The sequence below is a fragment of the Staurois parvus genome, unplaced genomic scaffold (assembly GCF_062004578.1).
Source record: "Staurois parvus isolate SC_StPar_1 unplaced genomic scaffold, SC_StPar_1.0 ptg000978l, whole genome shotgun sequence".
Taxonomy (NCBI): Eukaryota; Metazoa; Chordata; class Amphibia; order Anura; family Ranidae; genus Staurois; species Staurois parvus.
In genome coordinates this window covers 1,495,065-1,519,085 of record NW_028318774.1, presented here as the reverse complement: position 1 = coordinate 1,519,085, position 24,021 = coordinate 1,495,065, and the positions used below count along the sequence as shown (strand labels likewise).

Below are 24,021 nucleotides of genomic sequence, written 5' to 3'. Positions count from 1 at the left end.
TCTCCATGTATAATACATAAGGGGGGATATGATCTCCATGTATAATACATAAGGGGGATATGATCTCCATGTATAATTCATAAGGGGGGATATGATCTCCATGTATAATACATAAGGGGGATATGATCTCCATGTATAATACATAAGGGGGGATATGATCACCATGTATAATACATAAGGGGGGATATGATCTCCATGTATAATACATAAGGGGGGATATGATCTCCATGTAGAATACATAAGGGGGGATATGATCTCCATGTAGAATACATCAGTGGTTCATATAGTGAACTCAGTTTAGTGTTATTCACCCTGAGGTCATCATAGAGGACAAGGGGGCACGCTTTACGTCTGGAGGAAAAGAAATTTAAACTTCAAAACACGGAAAGGTTTCTTCACAGTAAGAGCTGTGAAAATGTGGAATAGACTCCTTCAAGATTTGGTTCTGGCCAACTCAGTGGATTGCTTCAAAAAAGTCTTGGATTCTTTCTTAGATACATAGAATATTACTGGATACTAACATTTATAGGCAAGTTGATCCAGGGAATATCCGATTGCCTCTCGGGGATCAGGAAGGAATTTTTTTGGTTTGCTGAGTTTTTTTTTTGCCTTCCTCTGGATCAACTGTGGGTAAAGTATGGGGAAGCATGTTGTATTAGGTTTAAGTTGCAAAGAAAAGTTTTTATACAAATAAAAAAAAATTAAAAAAAGGATCAGTTAATGAATTTATGTAAAAAAAAATAAAAATCATCATCCATTCTTGAACCCCGGACCTGGGTAATAATGGTCTCTACTTCTCTGGATGCTAAGCAAAATCTGAGAAGGGCATTCTCTCACCGCTGGAAGCTGAAAGCTCAACTCTAGCCTCACCCTCAGTCTTGCACAGTTGTACAGGCAGCTCTGAACTAAATGTATTTCCTTTGATTTCACTGCACACTGTGAGCTTCTCACAATGTGCATTAGAAGCTGCAGCAAGTCAGATAGAGCCCACCTCATTTCCTGGCTGCAGGACGCCCAGCAACATCTGTTTTGTGTTGCTGTGTGGTGATGCATGTTGCCATCTAGTGCACTGGATTGAGCCAGTACCAAAACAAAAAATAAAAAAAACAAGAAAAAAATTAAAAAACACGATTGCTTTCTATTTGCCCCTGCAAGAACTGGTATTGATCCAGGGTGGAAAAATGCCAGTCAATGCAGTTTGTGTGCACAAGCCTTTAAAAAAAGTACGGGTATATTTGAATTCTGCAAAAAAGAATAAGGTAGCAAGGCATTCAGGAATAACCAAGAAAAACTGTTTTTTCCAGCGCAATGAACACAAACACTTGACAGTGGGAATGTCGTCATCACCACAACCACCTGCATCATCATCATCATCACCACCACCGCCTGCATCATCACCACCACCACCGCCTGCATCATCACCACCACCACCGCCTGCAGCAACAGTATCATTGCCGCAGGCAACATCAGTATCCTCATCGCTGCCTGCAACATCATCACCTGCAACATCATCACCTGCAACATCATCACTGCAGCCACCAGTATCACCGCCTGCAACATCATCAACATCACTGCCTGCAACATCCCTGCATGCAACATAATCACCTGCATCACCGCCGCCTGCATCGTCAACACCATCACCGCCGCCTGCATCGTCAACACCATCACCGCCGCCTGCATCGTCAACACCATCACCGCCGCCTGCATCGTCAACACCATCACCGCCGCCTGCATCGTCAACACCATCACCGCCTCCTGCATCGTCAACACCATCACCGCCGCCTGCATCGTCAACACCATCACCGCCGACTGCATCGTCAACACCATCACCGCCGACTGCATCGTCAACACCATCACCGCCGACTGCATCGTCAACACCATCACCGCCGACTGCATCGTCAACACCATCACCGCCGACTGCATCGTCAACACCATCACCGCCGACTGCATCGTCAACACCATCACCGCCGACTGCATCGTCAACACCATCACCGCCGACTGCATCGTCAACACCACCGCCTGCATCGTCAACACCACCGCCTGCATCGTCAACACCACCGCCTGCATCGTCAACACCACCGCCTGCATCGTCAACACCACCGCCTGCATCGTCAACACCACTGCCTGCATCGTCAACACCACCGCCTGCATCGTCAACACCACCGCCTGCATCGTCAACACCACCGCCTGCATCGTCAACACCACCGCCTGCATCGTCAACACCACCGCCTGCATCGTCAACACCACCGCCTGCATCGTCAACACCACCGCCTGCATCATCAGCGGCACCATCACTGCCTGCATCATCATCCCTACCTACCTACATAAGCATCACCACCACCACCTGCAACATAATCACCACAGCTGCCTGCAACATAATCCCCACCACCAGCGACATCATCATCCCTGCCTGCAACATCAACAGCATCGCCGCCTGAAACAACATCCTCATCACCACCTGCAACCTCATCATCCTCATCACCGCCTGCAACATCATCATCCTCATCACCGCCTGCAACATCATCACTACGAGCACCAGTATCACCACCTGCAACATCATCATCATCATCCCTACATGCAACATAATCAGCATCATCACCTGCATGCAACACAATCAGCATCACCTCCTGCATCACCAGCGCCTGCATCATCACCACTGCTGGCATCATCACCACTGCCCGCAACATCACCTGCATCGCTGCCGCCTGCATCATCACCGGCGCTTGCATCATCACAACATCAGCAGCATCATCACTGCCCGCAACATCATCCCTACCTACATCATCATTATCTCCGCCTGCAACATCATCATCACCAACAGCATCACCACCACTGCCTGCAACATCATTATTATCATCATCATCATCATCACCACCTGCAACATCAGCATCATTATCATCACCACCACCTGCAACATCATCAGCAGCATCATCATCATTGCCTGCATCATCATCCCCGTCTGCAACATCACCACCTGCATCATTATCACATCATCAGCATCGCTGCCTGCAACATCACCACCACCGCCTGCAACATCATCATTATTATCACCACCGCCTGCAACATCATCCGCAGCAGCATCCCTACCTGCAACATCAGCAGCAGCATCATCATCATCACCGCCTGCAACATCATTATCATCATCACCGATAGGATCATCACTGCCTGCAACATCAGCATCATTATCTGCATCATCATCACCGCCTACATCATCACCACCGCTGCCTGCAAACTCATCACCATCAGCACCGCCGCCTGCAACATCATCAGCATCACCGCCACCGCCTCCTGCAACGTCACCATTACCGCCTGAATCATCACCATCACCACCTGCAACATCATCACTGCGGGCAACATAGTCTGGCTGATAAAAAGACAAAAGTCTATCCAGTTCAACCATAGAAAAAAAAAAAACAAGTTATAATCCTATACCCACAGTTGATCCAGAGGAAGGCAAAAAAGTAAAGAGTGCTCCCTTGTCCTCTCTGTTGACCTCAGGGTGAATAGCTCTACACCGTATCATCACCGCCTGCAACTTCATCAGCATCATCATCATCCCTGACTGCAACATCATCAGCACCGCCGCCGCCTGCAACATCATTATTACTGTGGGCAACAGTATTGTCGCCGCCTGCAACATCCTCAACAGCATCGCTGCCCTTATGGCCTGCATCAGCATCACTACAATTAGATTGTCTGCACCTTCATCACCATCACACCTGGATTGTCTGCACCTTCATCACCATCACACCTGGATTGTCTGCACCTTCATCACCATCACACCTGGATTGTCTGCACCTTCATCACCATCACACCTGGATTGTCTGCACCTGCATCAGCATTCCCAACATCTGCATCATCATCTGCCTATGCAGCATCAGTTGTTTCTATATGTCCTATTACCACAACAATGTTGGTATAGTTTACTTTTCTTCTGCGCTGAAAACAATGGCACCAAGGTGTGAACAGAGACTATACAGTAGGAATCATTTGTTCTCTATGTGCCCTTGCAGAGACAGGTGCAGAAAACGCAGATCTGTGCACATGGTGTGAACAAGGCCCTAAAAGCTTGATATGGGAAGCATCATTCCCTCGGTACAATGGTCAGTAGCAGCACTACAGGGTGTATTCAGCTACATGGGAAGCCAGCAAACCATTGTAAATGTTTAAAGAACATAGAAGGCTGTATACTATTGGCAAGGAGTATAGAAGATGGTCCACTTGTGTGAATGTTACAAGCTGCCTTGTCATACTGTATCATACATTCTGGGAAGGTATGAATGACCAAAGCCTGCAGATTCTGAGCAAAGGTTACAGTTCCAGAATCGTTACAACGCTACAATATTGCATTCATTTGATAAGCACAGTTAGCATTTACTTTTTATGTGACAGCCAGTGAGGCAGCCTCTCTGTATATACTGCTCCCTCTCTGTATACACTGCTCCTGCCCCCTCCTTGCACACACACTGCCCCCCACTCCCTCCCCCCTACAAAGAGGACCTGTCACTCATCTGCCATCACATAGTGGACTATAGGTCCCCTATGTGATAGCAATAAAATCATATGTTAAAAAATAAAATAAAAATATACCTGAAAGTAGAAAAAAAAAACAAAAAACTGATACCTCCCCAAATATGCAGACATTTCGGTTTTGGTTCAGTTTTCGGCCACATGCATTCTGAATTTTCGATATTGGTTTTGGCACCAGAATATATTTCGGTGCACCACTAATACAAATGAAAACTAAAACATTAGTGTATAGATATAAATATTATAAATACCCCGCCCTCTTTTTTTTTTTTAAGTGATCACATACCCTCTGTTCTCAGTTGCACAGAGGTGTGTGTTGGGGGTGGGGAGGAGCAACACACTGGTCTTTCCAGTAAATGGCTGTGTGGGAGAAAGGGGGGGGGGTGCTTCAGGACAAGTCTGATCATTGGAGGAGAGCAGGCTGGGTTCCCAGCACAGCTAGAAAACTGACCACTCTGTGCTTTCATGCCTGGTGTAGTCAGTTTTGTTTTTGTTTTTTTATTAGGAAAGCAGACGGACTGGCAGGAAAACCAGAGATTTCACACAAGGAAACAATATAAAGAGAACAGGATATTTTTTCATACAAGTACATGGTACAGCAGGCACATATCAGCAGGGGCAGACTGACCATTTAGGAACTCGGGCCCTGCCCAGGGTCAGTAGGGGGCCCCATGAGATGCCCCGGTTACCTTTCATAGGATTTTTTTGGGTGTGGTTTGAGTGTGGACAAGGACACAGGTGCCCCAAGATCCCTCATTGCCCGGGGGCCCCATGAGTTGTAAGTCCGCCCCTGCATATCAGGAATATGAAATGTTGGGTTTACATCATCTTTACGTTGTGTTAGTGACTATACTAATAGACACAGACAGTACTGAACGGTTGATGCAGTCACACTAACACGCCTACAATCACCTTAAACAAATGTTGGAGTATAATACATCCAAATCTATAAAACACGACATATCAAATATTTTAAAAGGTGCCTTTTCTTTCTAGATCATTTCAGAAGATCTCAGGCAATGATTATTCTACACGTCTCTTGCGTGGCAAACGTATCTACCATAACAAAGACCTGTGTGACCGCACTGGATGGAGCAAAAGATGACAGCTTCATCACCAGGCCACTAAGGACCATGCTTCCTGCTCCTCCCCCACCCTCTCCTCCGCCAGACGATCACAGTAAAATGTTCCATCCCCAGCAAAGCATATAAAAATCCATCAGGACATTTTTCCAGTACAGTGCTATCACATCAAACACCATAAACTGTACACAGGAGATCCTATATAAATGTCATAGAATACAGCAACAGACTTGATTCCCCATGTCTGCCGTCCAAATCACACCCTGTATATCAAGCATCCTCATGATCCCGAATGTACCTGGAGCAGGATCATGCTTCTATCACAGCCTGTCCTCTCAGGATCAGATCTCCTCCGTAACGATACGGCATGCAGCGTCACACGGACCACCCAGGACCCGGCCTCCTCCAGAATAATGCAGCATGCCCCCAACAACACGCTATTCTCTCCACCCCTCCCACAGTACCCGGATGAATCCTGACAACACAAGCTGCAACCACACTACGGGCACTTGGGATCAGACTGGCCTACAAGCACCGCTCCATACACAAAGGATGGCATGCAGATACGGCACATGGACCCGGCCAGCCCAGACTCAGCCTTCCTTTGTTGCAATGTACATCGCTCATGCTGTGATCCCACATCCTGTCTAGTTCTGCAATGTCCATCAAATCACCTTGGATTCTGTCTTCTTAAACACATCCCAGTACAAGTCATCCTAGGCCCAATGAAATATCGGACAAATGATAGAATCAGAACCATTGCATACCCCTCTACAGCACAGTCTTGATGACAATATACAGTGGGTATAGAAAAGAATCACCCCCCCCTTTAAAATAACATTTAGTTGCTTTGCAGGCTAAAACGAAGACAGACACAGTTTTTGTTTTATCCAGCTATATTTATAATCAAGTGAAAGATATAACACCAACATGTCAGAATAAAAAATGTTAAAACCTTCAAAAACAGAATCACCAAGTAGGAAAAAGGATCACCCCATCCTAAAAATGACTTGTAAACTCGAATCGGGTGTAGCTGATCACCTTCTCAATGACACACAAAGCCATCTGACTTTCAGCCCGGATTCGCATTGACGCAGTGAGGAATTCACAGTGTTTTCTGTGCAAATTCCGCACCGCATCAGAATCGCACCCCGCTGCGGGTACGTATGCTAAGTTAACAACACCCCGAAAGCGGTCCGCAAAACGCGGTACGATGTGCAGAATAGGATCACATAGGTGCGAATACCCATAATTCTAGTGCAGACCAGCAAAAGGGTCCTGTGCGTTTTTGGTGTGGGTGCGGTACAATTAGAGCCATACAAAATGTACGGCTCCAATCGCACTGCACACAAATCGCATGTGGTTTGCACAGGAATGCGGTGCGGTTACTGTGCGAATCACATGCGATATACTGCACCGCATATATGTGAACCCAGCCTCAACTGTGATTGGCTGTGGTTATATTAATTAGCTCAGCATAAAAAGAGCTTTCCTGGAGCATTTCAGTCCCTGGTAGTGCAACTGCAGCAAACAATCAACTATGGGTGGCAAGGAACTGTCAAAAGATCTCCGGGATAAAGTTGTGGACAAGCACAAGTCAGGAGATGGATACAAAAATAATTTCAAAGTCTTTATCAATACCTAGAAGCACAGTGAAGTCTATTATTAATTAGTGAACAATATTTGGTACAACACAGACCCTCCCTGGATCAGGACATTGCTCCACACTGGAAGAAAGAGCCAGGGGGAACCCCGGTCAGAGAGACTACCAAGAGGCTTACAGCAACTCTGAAGCCATGTCAGGAATTGATGACAAGAGTGGTCATTGTGTGCATGTGACACCAATATCACAAATTCTCCACAAATGCGGCTTGTATGGGAGGGTGGCAAGAAAAAAGCCGCTCCTCAAAAAAGGCCACATACAGTCAAGTCTGAGCTTTACCAAAACGCACCTTAAAGAGTGAGGCCACATGGAATAAGGAGCTAGGATCAAATGAGACTAAAATTGAATTATTTGGCTTCAACACTAAACAATATGTCTGCCAGAAATCCAATCCAGCTCACCATCCAAATAACACCATTCCTACAGTAATCATGGAGGTTGCTGACCCGAATGAATCCATCTTTATTAGTAAACTACATCGTGTATCCAATCACACAACACAATAGACCTGCATCCCCCATCCCACCACAGATCACAGTACAACCTGCCATGAAATATCATTCCCCGATACTAAATCCTGTCTAATTCTCTATTATGAAGCGTCCATCCTGTCACAGATCACCTTGTCCCCTATGAGTACAGACAGCCTCTGTCCCATTTATAATCACTGAGAGTTACTGACAGTACACTCCCCATCCCACCACAATGACAGTACACTCCCCATCCCACCACAATGACAGTACACTCCCCATCCCACCACAATGACAGTACACTCCCCATCCCACCACAATGACAGTACACTCCCCATCACCATGACAGTATTATTATACAGGATTTATATGGCACCAACAGTTTGCACAGAACTTTACAAACATGGCAGACAGAGTTACAATACAGCGCAATACAAAAGGAATCAGAATGCCCTGCTCATTAGATCATACAATCTACAAGTACATTCCCCATCCTACCGACAGTATATTACCCATCACACTGAAAGTACATTCCTCATCCAATTCCATTGACAGTATACTCCCCATCTCACTGGCAGTACATTCCCCATCCCAACCTACCAACAGTATACTCCCCATCACACACAGAGTACATTCCTCATCCTGTCCCATTGACAGTATACTCCCCATCACACAGACAGTACATTCCCCATCCAATTCCATTGACAGTACACTCCCCCATCTCACCGACAGTACACTCCCCCATCTCACCGACAGTACACTCTCCCATCTCACCGACAGTACACTCCCCCATCTCACCGACAGTACACTCCCCCATCTCACCGACAGTACACTCCCCCATCTCACCGACAGTACACTCCCCATCTCACCGACAGTACACTCCCCACCAGACAGTACACTCCCCACCAGACAGTACACTCCCCATCTCACCGACAGTACACTCCCCCATCTCACCGACAGTACACTCCCCCATCTCACCGACAGTACACTCCCCCATCTCACCGACAGTACACTCCCCCATCTCACCGACAGTACACTCCCCCATCTCACCGACAGTACACTCCCCCATCTCACCGACAGTACACTCCCCCATCTCACCGACAGTACACTCCCCCATCTCACCGACAGTACACTCCCCCATCTCACCGACAGTACACTCCCCCATCTCACCGACAGTACACTCCCCCATCTCACCGACAGTACACTCCCCCATCTCACCGACAGTACACTCCCCCATCTCACCGACAGTACACTCCCCCATCTCACCGACAGTACACTCCCCCATCTCACCGACAGTACACTCCCCCATCTCACCGACAGTACACTCCCCCATCTCACCGACAGTACACTCCCCCATCTCACTGAAACTGGTCTCCCTGTATGGTAATACAGGCTATTTATCTAATGTTCCTTGTGTACTTGTTCTCCTGGTACAGACATCTCTTATTCCTGTATGACCACAGAGCATCCTCCTGCAAATTCCCCATCCATCACTCTCCTCCTGCATGGAGTGTAACACCCCCATCCCAGATCACCTTGGATCGGGTCTCTGTTCATCACCATACAACCACCATACAACCATGCCCCATTCCAAAACCTGGACGCAGCGTCCTTTAATACTGTACACCCCATCATGTCTGTTTATGACAATACAACACCTGTTATAAATGTCATGTTGTGTCCCCTCTAAAACCATACACCCCCCCATCCTACACCACCCTGATCGCCGTGTACAGGACCACACAGCGCCTACCCCAAACCACCCAGACACTTTTTAGCACATCCCTGTCCCAGACTAACCCCCCCCCCAGATCCTGGGTCTGTTCACAAAACCTCATCACAGCGCAAACCTCTTAGGTCTGACCCCAAATCCCGATCCCAGATCCTCCTATATCTTTATAGAACACAGCATCCTGGTACAAATCCCCAGCAAATGTCTGATCAGCAGCCATTACCCCCCCCCCCCCCACACACACTCTTGTGTATGTTCAATGTACAGCTTCCCAGTAAATATAAACATATATAACATAACATCAAAATAATATAAAAATCTGTCCTGACATTGCCTGATCCATCACCAGAATCCCATCTCCATAGGACATTACAGCATCCCCATACACTTCTCCCAGTACTGTCTGCCCTATAGATATACATCCCCCAATCTGATCCTCCATAGTACAGAATACAGACCACCACCCCCCCCCACCTCAGAATCCCAATACAGACCCCCACACTGAGCCCTCTGGATGCTGTGTCTTCATAGGACAACCCCCCCCCCCCAGCATTGTCTGACACAAACAATATACCCCCACACTGATCACCCTGCATTATAAGACACTGCCAGTCCTGACACCCCCCCCCCCCCATGTAATTACTTTGACCCCCATATGATATCCTAACCCACCTTTATACGACACCCTGTCCCCATGTATTATATAGGCCCACCAATATAACCCCCCCCCCAAAGGACAACCTGCCCCAATGTATTATACAGGCCCACCAATATAACCCCCTCCCCATATGATATCCTGGCCCCCTCCCATAAGACACCCTGCCCCCATGTAATTGTAATATTCTGATTCCTCCAATATGACACCCTGCACCCCCATGTAATATCCTGTCCTGACACCAAACTTCTTCTCATATGACCTCCTCATGTAATATCTCTTCCCCCATTCAATATTACACCCTGCACCCCCATGCAGTATCCTATCCTGACACCCCCTTTCCCCAATGTGACCCACCCATGTAATATCCTGACCCCCCCATCTAAGATAACATCCTGCACCCCCATGTGATATCTTGACCCCTCCATCCAATATGACACCCTGCACCCCATGGAATATCCTGACCCCCCCCCCATCCAATATGATCCCCTGCACCCCCAAGGAATATCGTGGAACCCCCACCCTCCATCTAATATGACATCCTGCTCCCCTATGTAATATCCTGACCCTCCCATCCAATATGACACCCTGCACCCCCATCAAATATCCTGACCCCCCCCCCCTCCCATCCAATATGACACCCTGCACCCCCGTCTAATATCCTCACCCACCCATCCAATATGACACCCTGCACCCCCATCAAATATCCTGACCCCCCCCCCTCCCATCCAATATGACACCCTGCACCCCCATCAAATATCCTGACCGCCCCATCCAATATGACACTCTGCACCCCCCTGAAATATCCTGAGCCCTCCCTCCAAATTGACACCCTGCACCCCCCTATAATATCCTGACCTCCCCCATCCAATATGACACCCTGCACCCCCATGTAATATCCTGACCCCCCCCACCCAATATGACATCCTGCACCCCCATGTAATATCCTGACCCCCACCCCCCCATGTAATATCCTGACCCCCCCCTATCCTATATGACACCCTGCACCCCCATGTATTATCCTGACCCCCCCATCCAATATGACACCCTGCACCGCCATATAATATCCGGACCTCCCCCATCCTATATGACACCCTGCACCCCCAGGTAATATGGTGACCCCCGTTCCCCATCCTTTCCTCCCCTATACCCCCCCATTTACAATGTGCTCGTCCAGCAGGCAGACAGGTTGGATGGTGACCCCTCTCCTCCTCTCACCCCGAAGGCCCAGCCGGGCTCTGGCTGTCAGGACCGCTGGGATTTGTAGTCCCCCCAGATTTCCCCTCCCCCAGCCGTACCGTTCTGCGGTCAGTTGTCAATGCGGCCTCAGCGGGGTGTTGGTGGTCGGTGTGTCCGGGGAGGGTGAGCCACCTCCTCCTAGTCTCAGGCCCGGAGCCCAGGCCTCTCCTAACTGACAGCCGGAGTTCCGGGGCGCATCCTCTCCTGCCGGTATCCGCCTATGTCTGCTGCAAATGGCGAGCTCTCCTCCCCGCCCACAATGCACCGCGCCTGCTTGCCTGCCCGATGACGTCATGGCCGCCACAGCATTGGGACGATAGGGGGAGATGTGACAGTACATGGAGGGCTCCACACTGACTGGGGACACCAGCATCCTTCTATAGACCCTGTATATATGGAGTGCCCCCCTGGAGACCCTGTATACACGGAGCAAGGTGTCCCCCCCCCCGAGACCCTGTATACACGGAGCAAGGTGTCCCCCCCCGAGACCCTGTATACACGGAGCAAGGTGTGTCCCCCCCCCCCGAGACCCTGTATACACGGAGCAAGGTGTCCCCCCCCCCCCGAGACCCTGTATACACGGAGCAAGGTGTCCCCCCCCCCCCCCCCCGAGACCCTGTATACACGGAGCAAGGTGTCCCCCCCCCCCCCGAGACCCTGTATACACGGAGCAAGGTGTTCCCCCCCGGAGACCCTGTATACACGGAGCAAGGTGTCCCCCCCCCGAGACCCTGTATACACGGAGCAAGGTGTCCCCCCCCCCGAGACCCTGTATACACGGAGCAAGGTGTCCCCCCCCCCGAGACCCTGTATACACGGAGCAAGGTGTCCCCGTCCCCCCCCCCGAGACCCTGTATACACGGAGCAAGGTGTCCCCCCCCCCCGAGACCCTGTATACACGGAGCAAGGTGTCCCCTCCCCCGCGACCCTGTATACGCGGAGCAAGGTGTGTGTCCCCCCGAGACCATGTATACACGGAGCAAGGTGTCCCCCCCCCCCGGAGACCCTGTATACACGAAGCAAGGTGTGTGTCCCCCCCGAGACCCTGTATGCACGGAGTAAGGTGCCCCCCCCCCGAGACCACCCTGTATACACGGAGCAAGGTGTCCCCCCCGGAGACCCTGTATACACAGAGCAAGGTGTGTCCCCCCCGAGACCCTGTATACACGGAGCAAGGTGTCCCCCCCGGAGACCCGGTATACACGGAGCAAGGTGTCCCCCCCGGAGACCCGGTATACACGGAGCAAGGTGTCGTCCCCCCCCGAGACCCTGTATACGCGGAGCAAGGTGTCCACCCCGGAGACCCTGTATACACGAAGCAAGGTGTGTGTCCCCCCCGAGACCCTGTATGCACGGAGTAAGGTGCCCCCCCCCCCGAGACCACCCTGTATACACGGAGCAAGGTGTCCCCCCCGGAGACCCTGTATACACGAAGCAAGGTGTGTGTCCCCCCCGAGACCCTGTATACACGGAGTAAGGTGTCCCCCCCCCCTGACCACCCTGTTTACACGCACCAAGGTGCCCCCCCCCCCGAGACCCTGTATACACGGAGCAAGGTGTGTCCCTCCCCTGGAGACCCTGTATACACGGAGCAAGATGCCCCCCCCCCCCCGTAGACCCTGTATACACGGAGCAAGGTGTCCCCCCCGAGACCCTGTATACATAGAACAAGGTGTCCCCCCCCCCAGAGACCCTGTATACACGGAGCAAGGTGTCCCGTCCCCCCCCAAGACCCTGTAGACACGAAGCAAGGTGTCCCCCCCCGAGACCCTGTACACACGGAGCAAGGTGTCCCCCCCCCCGAGACCCTGTAGACACGGAGCAAGGTGTCGTCGTCCCCCGAGACCCTGTATACAAAGAGCAAGGTGTCCCCCCCCCGAGACCCTGTATACACCGAGCAAGGTGTCCCCCACCTGGAGACCCTGTATACACGGAGCAAGGTGACCCCCCCCCCGAGACCCTGTATACACGGAGCAAGGTGTCCCCCCCCCCCCCGAGACCCTGTATACACGGAGCAAGGTGTTCCCCCCCCCCCCCGAGACCCTGTATACACGGAGCAAGGTGTCCCCTCCCCCGCGACCCTGTATACGCGGAGCAAGGTGTGTGTCCCCCCGAGACCATGTATACACGGAGCAAGGTGTCCCCCCCCGGAGACCCTGTATACACGAAGCAAGGTGTGTGTCCCCCCCGAGACCCTGTATGCACGGAGTAAGGTGCCCCCCCCCCGAGACCACCCTGTATACACGGAGCAAGGTGTCCCCCCCGGAGACCCTGTATACACAGAGCAAGGTGTGTCCCCCCCGAGACCCTGTATACACGGAGCAAGGTGTCCCCCCCGGAGACCCGGTATACACGGAGCAAGGTGTCCCCCCCGGAGACCCGGTATACACGGAGCAAGGTGTCGTCCCCCCCCGAGACCCTGTATACGCGGAGCAAGGTGTCCACCCCGGAGACCCTGTATACACGAAGCAAGGTGTGTGTCCCCCCCGAGACCCTGTATGCACGGAGTAAGGTGCCCCCCCCCCCGAGACCACCCTGTATACACGGAGCAAGGTGTCCCCCCCGGAGACCCTGTATACACGAAGCAAGGTGTGTGTCCCCCCCGAGACCCTGTATACACGGAGTAAGGTGTCCCCCCCCCCTGACCACCCTGTTTACACGCACCAAGGTGCCCCCCCCCCCCCCGAGACCCTGTATACACGGAGCAAGGTGTGTCCCTCCCCTGGAGACCCTGTATACACGGAGCAAGATGCCCCCCCCCCCCCGTAGACCCTGTATACACGGAGCAAGGTGTCCCCCCCGAGACCCTGTATACATAGAACAAGGTGTCCCCCCCCCAGAGACCCTGTATACACGGAGCAAGGTGTCCCGTCCCCCCCCAAGACCCTGTAGACACGAAGCAAGGTGTCCCCCCCCGAGACCCTGTACACACGGAGCAAGGTGTCCCCCCCCCCGAGACCCTGTAGACACGGAGCAAGGTGTCGTCGTCCCCCGAGACCCTGTATACAAAGAGCAAGGTGTCCCCCCCCCGAGACCCTGTATACACCGAGCAAGGTGTCCCCCACCTGGAGACCCTGTATACACGGAGCAAGGTGACCCCCCCCGAGACCCTGTATACACGGAGTAAGGTGTGTGTCCCCCCTGAGACCCTATATACACAGAGCAAGGTGTCCCCCCCGAGACCCTGTATACACGGAGTAAGGTGTGTCCCCCCCTGGAGACCCTGTATACACGGAGCAAGGTGTCGTCGTCCCCCCAGAGACCCTGTATACACGGAGCAAGGTGTCCCCCCCCCTTGAGACCCTGTAGACACGGAGCAAGGTGTCCCCCCCCCGAGACCCTGTAGACACGGAGCAAGGTGTCCCCCCCCCCGTAGACATGGAACGTGGTGCTGGCATCCCCCCTATAGGCCCTGTATACACGGAGCAAGGTGTCCCCCCCGAGACCCTGTATACGCGGAGCAAGGTGTCCCCCCCGGAGACCACCCTGTATACACGGAGCAAGGTGTCCCCCCCGGAGACCCTGTATACACGAAGCAAGGTGTGTGTCCCCCCCGAGACCCTGTATACACGGAGTAAGGTGTCCCCCCCTCCCCTCCCCCCGAGACCACCCTGTATACATGGAGCAAGGTGCCCCCCCCCCCGAGACCCTGTATACACGGAGCAAGGTGTCCCCCCCCCGAGACCCTGTATACACGGAGCAAGGTGTCCCCCCCGGAGACCCGGTATACACGGAGCAAGGTGTCCCCCCCCGAGACCCTGTACACGCGGAGCAAGGTGCCCCCCCCCCCCGAGACCCTGTATACACGGAGCAAGGTGTCCCCCCCCCCGAGACCCGGTATACACGGAGCAAGGTGTCCCCCCCGGAGACCCGGTATACACGGAGCAAGGTGTCCCCCCCCGAGACCCTGTACACGCGGAGCAAGGTGTCCACCCCGGAGACCCTGTATACACGAAGCAAGGTGTGTGTCCCCCCCGAGACCCTGTATGCACGGAGTAAGGTGCCCCCCCGAGACCACCCTGTATACACGGAGCAAGGTGTCCCCCCCGGAGACCCTGTATACACGAAGCAAGGTGTGTCCCCCCCCCAAGACCCTGCATACACGGAGTAAGGTGTCCCCCCCCTCCCCCCTGACCACCCTGTATACACGGAGCAAGGTGCCCCCCCCCCGAGACCCTGTATACAGGGAGCAAGGTGTGTCCCTCCCCTGGAGACCCTGTATACACGGAGCAAGGTTCCCCCCCCCCCGGAGACCCTGTATACACGGAGCAAGGTGTCCCCCCCGAGACCCTGTATACATAGAACAAGGTGTCCCCCCCCCCAGAGACCCTGTATACACGGAGCAAGGTGTCCCCCCCCCAAGACCCTGTAGACACGAAGCAAGGTGTCCCCCCCCGAGACCCTGTACACACGGAGCAAGGTGTCCCCCCCCCTCCCGAGACCCTGTAGACACGGAGCAAGGTGTCCCCCCCCGAGACCCTGTATACAAAGAGCAAGGTGTTCCCCCCCGAGACCCTGTATACACGGAGCAAGGTGTCCCCCACCTGGAGACCCTGTATACACGGAGCAAAGTGTCCCCCCCCCCAAGACCCTGTATATACGGAGCAAGGAGTCCCCCCCCCAAGACCCTGTATATACGGAGCAAGGTGTCCCGCCTGGAGACCCTGTATACACGGAGCAAGGTGTCCCCCCCCCAGAGACCCTGTATACACGGAGCAAGGTGTCCCCCCCCCTCGAGACCCTGTAGACACGGAGCAAGGTGTCCCCCCCCCCGAGACCCTGTAGACACGGAGCAAGGTGTCCCCCCCCCCCAGTTGACATGGAACGTGGTGCTGGCATCCCCCCTATAGGCCCTGTATACACGAAGCAGGGTGTCGTGTCCCCCCCCTTCCCGGAGACCCTGTATACATGGTGAATGGTGTCCCCCCCGGAAACCCTGTATACACAGCATGGTGCTGGTGTCCCCCCCTTAAGACACTGTATACACAGCATGGTGCTGGTGTCCCCCCCCCCATTGAGACCCTGTAAACCCGGAGCATGGTGCAGGTGTCGCCCCCTGGATACCCTGTATACATTGAACATGGTGTCCCCCCCTGGAGACCCTGTATACACAGAGCATGGTCTGTCCCCCCCTGGAGACCCTGTATACATGGAGCATGGTCCTGGAGCCCCCCTGGAGACCCTGTATATACGGAGCATTGTCCTGGAGACCCTGTATACATGGAGCATGGTGCTGGGGTTTCCCCCTGGAGACCCTGTATACACAGAGCATGGTGCTGGTGTCCCCCCTTGGAGACCCTTTTTACATGGAGCTGGTGTCCCCTCCTGGAGACCTTGTAAACATGGATCATGGTGCTAGGGTCCCCCCCCCCCCCGAGACCCTGTACACATGGTGCTGGTGTCCCCCCCCAGAGACCCTGTATACACAAAGCATGGTTTGTCCCCCCTTGGAGACCCTGTATACATGGTGCTGGTGTCCCCACCTGGATACCCCGTATACATGGTGCCCCCCCGAGACCCTGTATACACAGCATGGTGTCCCCCCCAGGAGACCCTGTATACACGGAGTATGGTGCTGGTGTCCCCCCCTGGATACCCTGTATACATGGAGCATGGTGTCCCCCCCCTGGAGACCCTGTATACACGGAGCATGGTTTGTCCCCCCCTGGAGACCCTGTATACATGGTGCTGGTGTTCCCCCTGGATACCCCGTATACATGGTGCTGGTGGCCCCCCCCCCTGGAGACCCTGTATATACAAAGCATAGTGTCCCCCCCTGAAGACCCTGTATACACGGAGGATGGTGCTGGTGGCCGTCTCTTGAGACCCTGTACATGAAGCATGGTTTGTCCCCCCCCGGAGACCCTGTATACATGGTGCCGGTGTCCCCCCCTAGATACCCCATATACATGGAGCTGGTGACCCTGTATACACGGAGCATGGTGCTGGTGTCCCTCCCTGGAGACCCTGTATACACGGAGCATAGTGTCCCCCCCGAAGACCCTGTATACACAGAAGATGGTGCTGGTGGCCTACCCGGAGACCCCGTATACACGGAGCATGGTGCTGGTGTCACCACTGGTGACCCTGCATAAACGGAGCATGATGGTGGTGTCTCCCCCTTGAGACCCTGTATACATGGAGCATGTTGTCCCCCCTTGGAGACCCTGTATACACGGAGCATGGTGCTGGTGTTTCCCCCCTGGAGACCCTGTATGCATAGAGCATGGTGCTGGTCCCCTCCCCTGGAGACCCTGTATACACAGAGCTTGTGCCCCTCCAGAGACCCTGTATACATGGAGCATGGTGCTGGTGCCCTCCTCCCGTATACCCTGTATACATGCAGCATGGTGGTGTTTCCCCTTGGAGATCCTGTATACACAGAGCATGGTGCTGGTGTGTCCCCCTGGAGACCCTGTATACATAGAGCTTGTGCCCCCCGGAGACCCTGTATACATGGTGCTGGTGCCCCCCCCCCCCCCCCATAGACCCTGTATACATGGAGCATGGTGGTGTTTCCCCTTGGAGACCCTGTATACACGGAGCATGGTGCTGGTGTTTCCCCCCTGGAGACCCTGTATACACAGAGCTTGTGCCCCCCGGAGACCCTGTTTACATGGAGCTTGGTGCTGTTGTCCCCCCTCCCATAGACCCTGTATACATGGAGCATGGTGGTGTTTCCCCCTGGAGACCCAGTATACACGGAGCATGGTGCTGGTGTCCCTCCCTGGAGACTCTGAATACACAGAGCTGGTGTCCCCCCCCCCCCCCCTAGAGATTCTGCATACAAGGAGCATGGTGGTGTCCCCTTCTGGAGACCCTGTATACATGGAGCATGGTGTTCCCCTCCCCCCTGGTGATCCTGTATATATGGAGTGTGGTGTCCCCCCCCCCAAAGACCCTGTATACATGGAGCATGTTGTTGGTGTCTCCCCCCCCCCAGGAGACTCTGTCTACACAGAGCTGGTGTCCCCCTCTGGAGACCCTGTATACATGGAGCATGGTGTCCCGTTCCCCCCTGGAGACTCTGTATACATGGAGCTGATGTCCTCCCCATTGAGACCCTGTATACATGGAACTTGCTGCTGGTGTCCCCCTTCGAGACCCTGTATACATGGAGCATAGTGCTGGTGCCCCCCCTCCCGTAGACCCTGTATACATGGAGCATGGTGGTGTTTCCCCTTTGAGACCCTGTATACATGGAGCATGGTGCTGGTGTCCCTCCCTGGAGATTCTGCATACACAGAGCTGGTGTCCCCCCCTGGAGATTCTGAATACAAGGAGCACGATGGTGTCCTCTTCTGGAGACCCTGTATACATGGAGCATGGGGTCCCCCCCCCGGAGATCCTGTATATATGGAATGTGGTGTCCCCCCCCCTGAAGACCTTGTATACATGGAGCATGTTGTTGGTGTCCCCCTCTGGAGACCCTGTATACATGGAGCATGGTGTCCTGTTCCCCACTGGAGACTCTGTATACATGGAGCTGGTGTCCTCCCCATTGAGACCCTGTATACATGGAACTTGCTGTTGGTGTCCCCCCTGGAGACCCTGTATACATGGAGCATAGTGCTGGTGTCCCCCCTGGAGACCCTGTATACATGGAGCATAGTGCTGGTGTCCCTCCTGGAGACTGGTGTTCCTTCCCCAGAGACCCTGCATACATGGTGCTGATGTACCCCCTGGAACTCCAGCATACATGAAGCATAGTGTCCCCCATGGAGACTTTATATACATGGAGCATGGTGCTGATGCCCTCCCTGGACACCCTGTGTACATGGGGTTCTGGAGTTCATCCTGGATACCCTGTATGCAGTGCTACCCTCGTGAGGGCTACTTTGTGGTGGGTAACTCTAAGCTCTGCACAGCCAGGCAACAGGCATTTTTCACACAGACTTGTATCCAAGAGACAATAACCAGTCCGTGGGCTTTGGTTTGTTGTTTTATTAGAGGAAATTAACTTGGATAGGGAAATAGGGATTATGGGATGCCCCGCTTGACTTGAATCAGTGAAGGGAGGACAACTTCCTTCCTATGTACAAAGACAGATCCCGGACTGTTCCTTTCCATGAAAGCCGTGGATCAATAGCAACAGTCCTTTATGGGCGAGGAACTAGCAGCCCCTTCAGAAATCAACTTAGCTTCTTGTAACTACATGCAGAGATACAGTATCTTCTCTGCCTCTATAGAGTTGCTCCCAATTCCACAGCCTGCCAATACTACCATCCCTCCTGGCTTCTCGTAAGATCCCCCGGGACAAGGATAAAGGATTGAGCCCAGCGCTGTCCTTAGAAAGCTTGCTATGTGTGGCAGTATTTCCCCTTGTGTATCCCAGGGAGTGCTGATGTACTCACACTGTCCTCTTTGCTCCCCACTGCTCCCAGGTCTCGATCCCATTCATGCCTCACTGCTGAATGTATCCTCCTGAGACCAGCCTGGAGGCCACCACCCAGATCTAGGGGTTCCCTCCCACACACTGAGAGTCTCTTTAGCACTCCATCTTCCACCTGACTCTCCCATATTTTTGGGGCAGTCCACCACTCTATCAGGGCCTCCAAACCTGGGATTGGTCAAACTCCCATAAACATGCAGATTAGGTCTTCACCCCTTCCTGCTTACCGACTTCTGGAAGGTTTTATGGTCCTCCAGAGTCAGGGGGAGGCGAGAGAGCCACAACCTGTTAAGTTATCCAGATGACCTGCAATAACCCAACCTCAATCACAGACTCACACAGTTACCATGAGTCTTACACAATGATTTTACCTGCAATACACTACACTATTCTAGTAGCTCACTACAGGGTGCTACATGTATATATGGAGCATGGTGCTGATGACCCTGTCATTCTATTCAGTATTGGGCTCCAAAACATGTCTGCTTCATGCCTCATATGGTCTTTATTGACAACTGTGTTGATGCATCGATGAACATACCAACATGCCTGGAACCACACACGCATAGCTATAAGTTGATGAAACTCAAGCCTAAGCTTTGGGTAGTGTAGAGAAGGGTTAGAACCTCTGTTGTGTTTCTATAACTGCCCCAGAGGAGATATTTCCCATCCTATCCCAGTTGAACAAGAAGTAGGGGAAGCTCAAGGAGGAATGTCTGTATCCACATTGGAGGGATTCTTCTTCCTTTCAGATCTGGTGACAGCAGGAAGTGAGGAGAAATCTCTCCAATATCACCACAGAAGCAGGAAAAAACAAAACAAAATCCCATCTCTATAACAAACTTCAAAAAAGAAAGTTTTTGCCAGTATTATCCCAAATAGCTCATCATAAAAACAATCACTATTTATTTTTCCTTGCAGCATTTGCTCCTTTACTGGCGGTTTCCTTTACCTATTCCATCTTTAATCTAATAATAGTACCAAATGCTGACAAGAGCTTTTCTGTGTTGGTAGCAAAATCAATAAACTTTATTTATAAAGAGCTTTATATTAATGGACATGCAGCAATGATATTGCAAAAAATTATATCTTGATTAGACAAACATGCTATATGTGGACAAACAGTATTTAAAGGAAACCTGTCATAAGAGAATCATATGCAGGCCATAGACGGGGAGAAAAACAGCCGATTTTTCTTTTAAAAACGAAAAATCGGTCGTTCAAGTGGCCGACGTTACCAGCAATGGTGAAAAAATCGGCCGATTTTCATCACGTCTACAGCCGGCAAAAAGTGTCCCTGCAGAGAGCTCTGTTATTTCTTTGACAGTTCTTTGACATTTATAGCGGTTGCAACATTGTATCTATTTGTATCCATTTAGGATACAGATGTTTTTATTTGGAAACAAATAGATACAATGTTGCAACCGCTATAAATGTCAAGGAACTGTCAAAGAAATAGCGGAGCTCTCTGCAGGGACACTTTTTGCCGGACTGGAATTCCTCTTATTTTTCATCCTTCTTCTTCTTCTTCATCATCATCCTCTTCTTCTTCTTCTTCTTCATCATCATCCTCTTCTTCTTCTTCATCATCATCATCCTCTTCTTCTTCATCGTCATCCTCTTCTTCTTCTTCTTCATCGTCATCCTCTTCTTCATCGTCATCCTCTTCTTCTTCATCATCATCATCCTCATCATCCTCTTCTTCTTCTTCATCATCATCCTCTTCTTCTTCTTCATCATCATCATCATCCTTTTCTTCTTCATCATCATCCTCTTCTTCTTTTTCATCATCATCCTCATCTTCTTCTTCATCATCATCCTCATCTTCGTCTTCTTCATCATCATCCTCTTCTTCATCATCATCATCCTCATCTTCTTCTTCTTCATCATCATCCTCTTCTTCTTCATCATCATCATCCTCTTCTTCATCATCATCCTCTTCTTCTTCTTCATCATCATCCTCTTCTTCTTCATCATCATCATCTTCTTCTTCTTCATCATCCTCTTCTTCTTTTTCATCATCCTCTTCTTCTTCTTCATCTTCATCATCTTCTTCATCCTCTTCTTCTTCCTCTTCTTCTTTTTGTCTTCCTCTTGCAGGTCACTGCTCATGCGCAGATTTTTTATCGGTAAAAAATCGGCCGATTTGCCGATCATTGCCGCGAAAATCGGCCGATCGGAAAATCGGCCGATTTTTTTCCCAACTTTACCGATAAAAAAAATCTGCCAAAATACCGAAAAACGGCCGAACAAATAGCCCACTAATGATCCGAAAATCGGCCGATTTTATTTTTGGCCGAAAAATCAGCCGATTTTCGACCCATCTATGGCCTGCAATAGCGGCTGTCATTGTTGACTATTTCCTCTGAAAATGTTACTTGCCTGGCTGCCATGCCAAGGCATTGGCTTCAGCGCTTTCTAAGTCACAAGCAGAGAGCTAATGACAATCTGACAATTTACTGACAAGCATTTAAGGCATGCTTGTCCCAGGATGGCTGGAGGCCTCTATGAGTATGGCTCATCCAAAGGAATGAATGAGGTCATGGCATATGTGCTCCAGTCGGAGGAGCTGGAGTATACATATAACATTCAAATACACAAAAAATAATTAAAAAAAGACAAAGAACAGTAAATGAAGTACACAAACTCCCCTATATAAACCACATTGTCCAAATAAAGAAAATCAAACAGCCTATTAAAAGATAAAATAACAAAACCATTTTGTACTGCAATCTAGATATATCGCCTGAAGCACCATTTTCTGCCACTAGATGTCCTCAGTCTGTTGCCCAGTGCCATTAAACCCACTTCCTTTGAGTCCAAGTCATCCTGGACCTGCTCCAGCCTGGGACTGGACAGGTAAAGCTGAACTCCAGGCTAAATGTTGCTGTCTATAAACAAAATGCCTTTGTATCCTAACTTGAAACTTTGTGTATTTTTTTTTTCTCCAGATATGTAGAGTATTCCAGAATGGAACAACCCCTGCACTTTGCCTCTACACAAATTTCCTGTAATAAAAACCAGTCATTGCTGCTCTTTCTTCTTTTGAATCTATCCCCTCCTTTAGTTTTCTGCAGGCAGCTTGTAGTACGATGTCCTCCTGGGTCTCTTCCACAGCCCACTCTCTGTACAAGCTATATGCAGCACAGCAATGATGTACACACAAAGAGGTTTTAGAACATACAGTATGTGGCTATGGGGGAATATATTTAAAGAGTATGTGCACATTCAGAGTGGACTTATTCTATTTTACCCTGTGCCCTGACTTAAGCCCACCCTTCCCTTCCACAGATGTATACTTGCCAGGCTTTGCCTCCATTTGTTTACATTCAGTGACAAAGGGCTCCATCTACTGGTTGCACCTGTACATTACAGCCCCAAAGACTATAGGGTTGTCTCTTGACCGGGAGACAGAAGCCTATTGGGGCCTCTGCAGATGCAACCAGGACAGGGAACCTTTCAATGCTGGATGTAAAAAAAGCAGCATAGGCTGCAACCATCAGATCTTGGTAAGTATACATCTGTGGAGGAGGGAGAAGTTGGGATCATTTAGGTCAGGTCACAGGCAAAACGGATACGTGTACTTGGATACGTGTCTGTAAGTGCATTTATTTTTATACGAATTTTTGTTCCCGGAGTTCGGCTGGCAAAACAGCACAATGATGAGCTTATTGCTCTGTCACTCTGCTTTATCTTCCTATCAGCATGCTCCTTGCCAGCCAGGAACTGACTGGCTTCTTGTGCTGCTTTTCCTGGAAAGCAGGTCACATTTGGGTACTTAGAAACTCAGAAATAGTTGTCCATGGGGCTTTTTTAGGGGTACATCAAAAACACATATATTAAGATATAAATATATAATAATACATTTTATTCAATGATCCAATAAAAGTAAAAAATATAAAAACTTAATTGTACGAGGCACTTTTATCAGTGTGTAAGGGTTAGGGTGGTGGTTGTTTGTCACGTCCTCTATGTTTTCCAATTAACTTGTTTGGCGCCAAGTCTGGGAAACATGAGAGGCCTACCCCGGATGGGTTCTTCTGGGCTACTCTAGACACCTTGTACAGGGTATCTCTCTCTACTTCACACACATGGGTATCTTTGTTTTATTGCTGTTTTCACCAATGCCCTGGGACGAGGCTGAGGTTGCCATCAGGAAGTACTTGACCTTAAGGTGGACCTCTACTCTTAGAGATGAACATCCACCATGTAATTTGCATAACAACTGTAGTCACTTTGGGTGGGGGGCCCATGGAAC

The 24,021-nt window shown here is 51.1% G+C and overlaps 1 protein-coding gene across 2 annotated transcripts in view; it reads right to left on the bottom strand.

Annotated features, from left to right (window-relative positions):
- KLC1 (kinesin light chain 1) overlaps positions 1-11,622 on the bottom strand; it is a 117,644-nt gene extending 106,022 nt beyond the window's left edge. The window contains exon 1 of one of the 2 annotated variants that reach the window (XM_089657251.1): positions 11,431-11,622. The gene's annotated coding sequence lies outside the window, so the exon portion shown is untranslated. Of the gene's footprint in view, positions 1-5,910; positions 6,068-11,430 lie in introns of those variants that run through there. The other variant, XM_089657252.1, reaches the window with a different exon arrangement.
- Between the last annotated feature and the right edge of the window lie 12,399 nt (positions 11,623-24,021).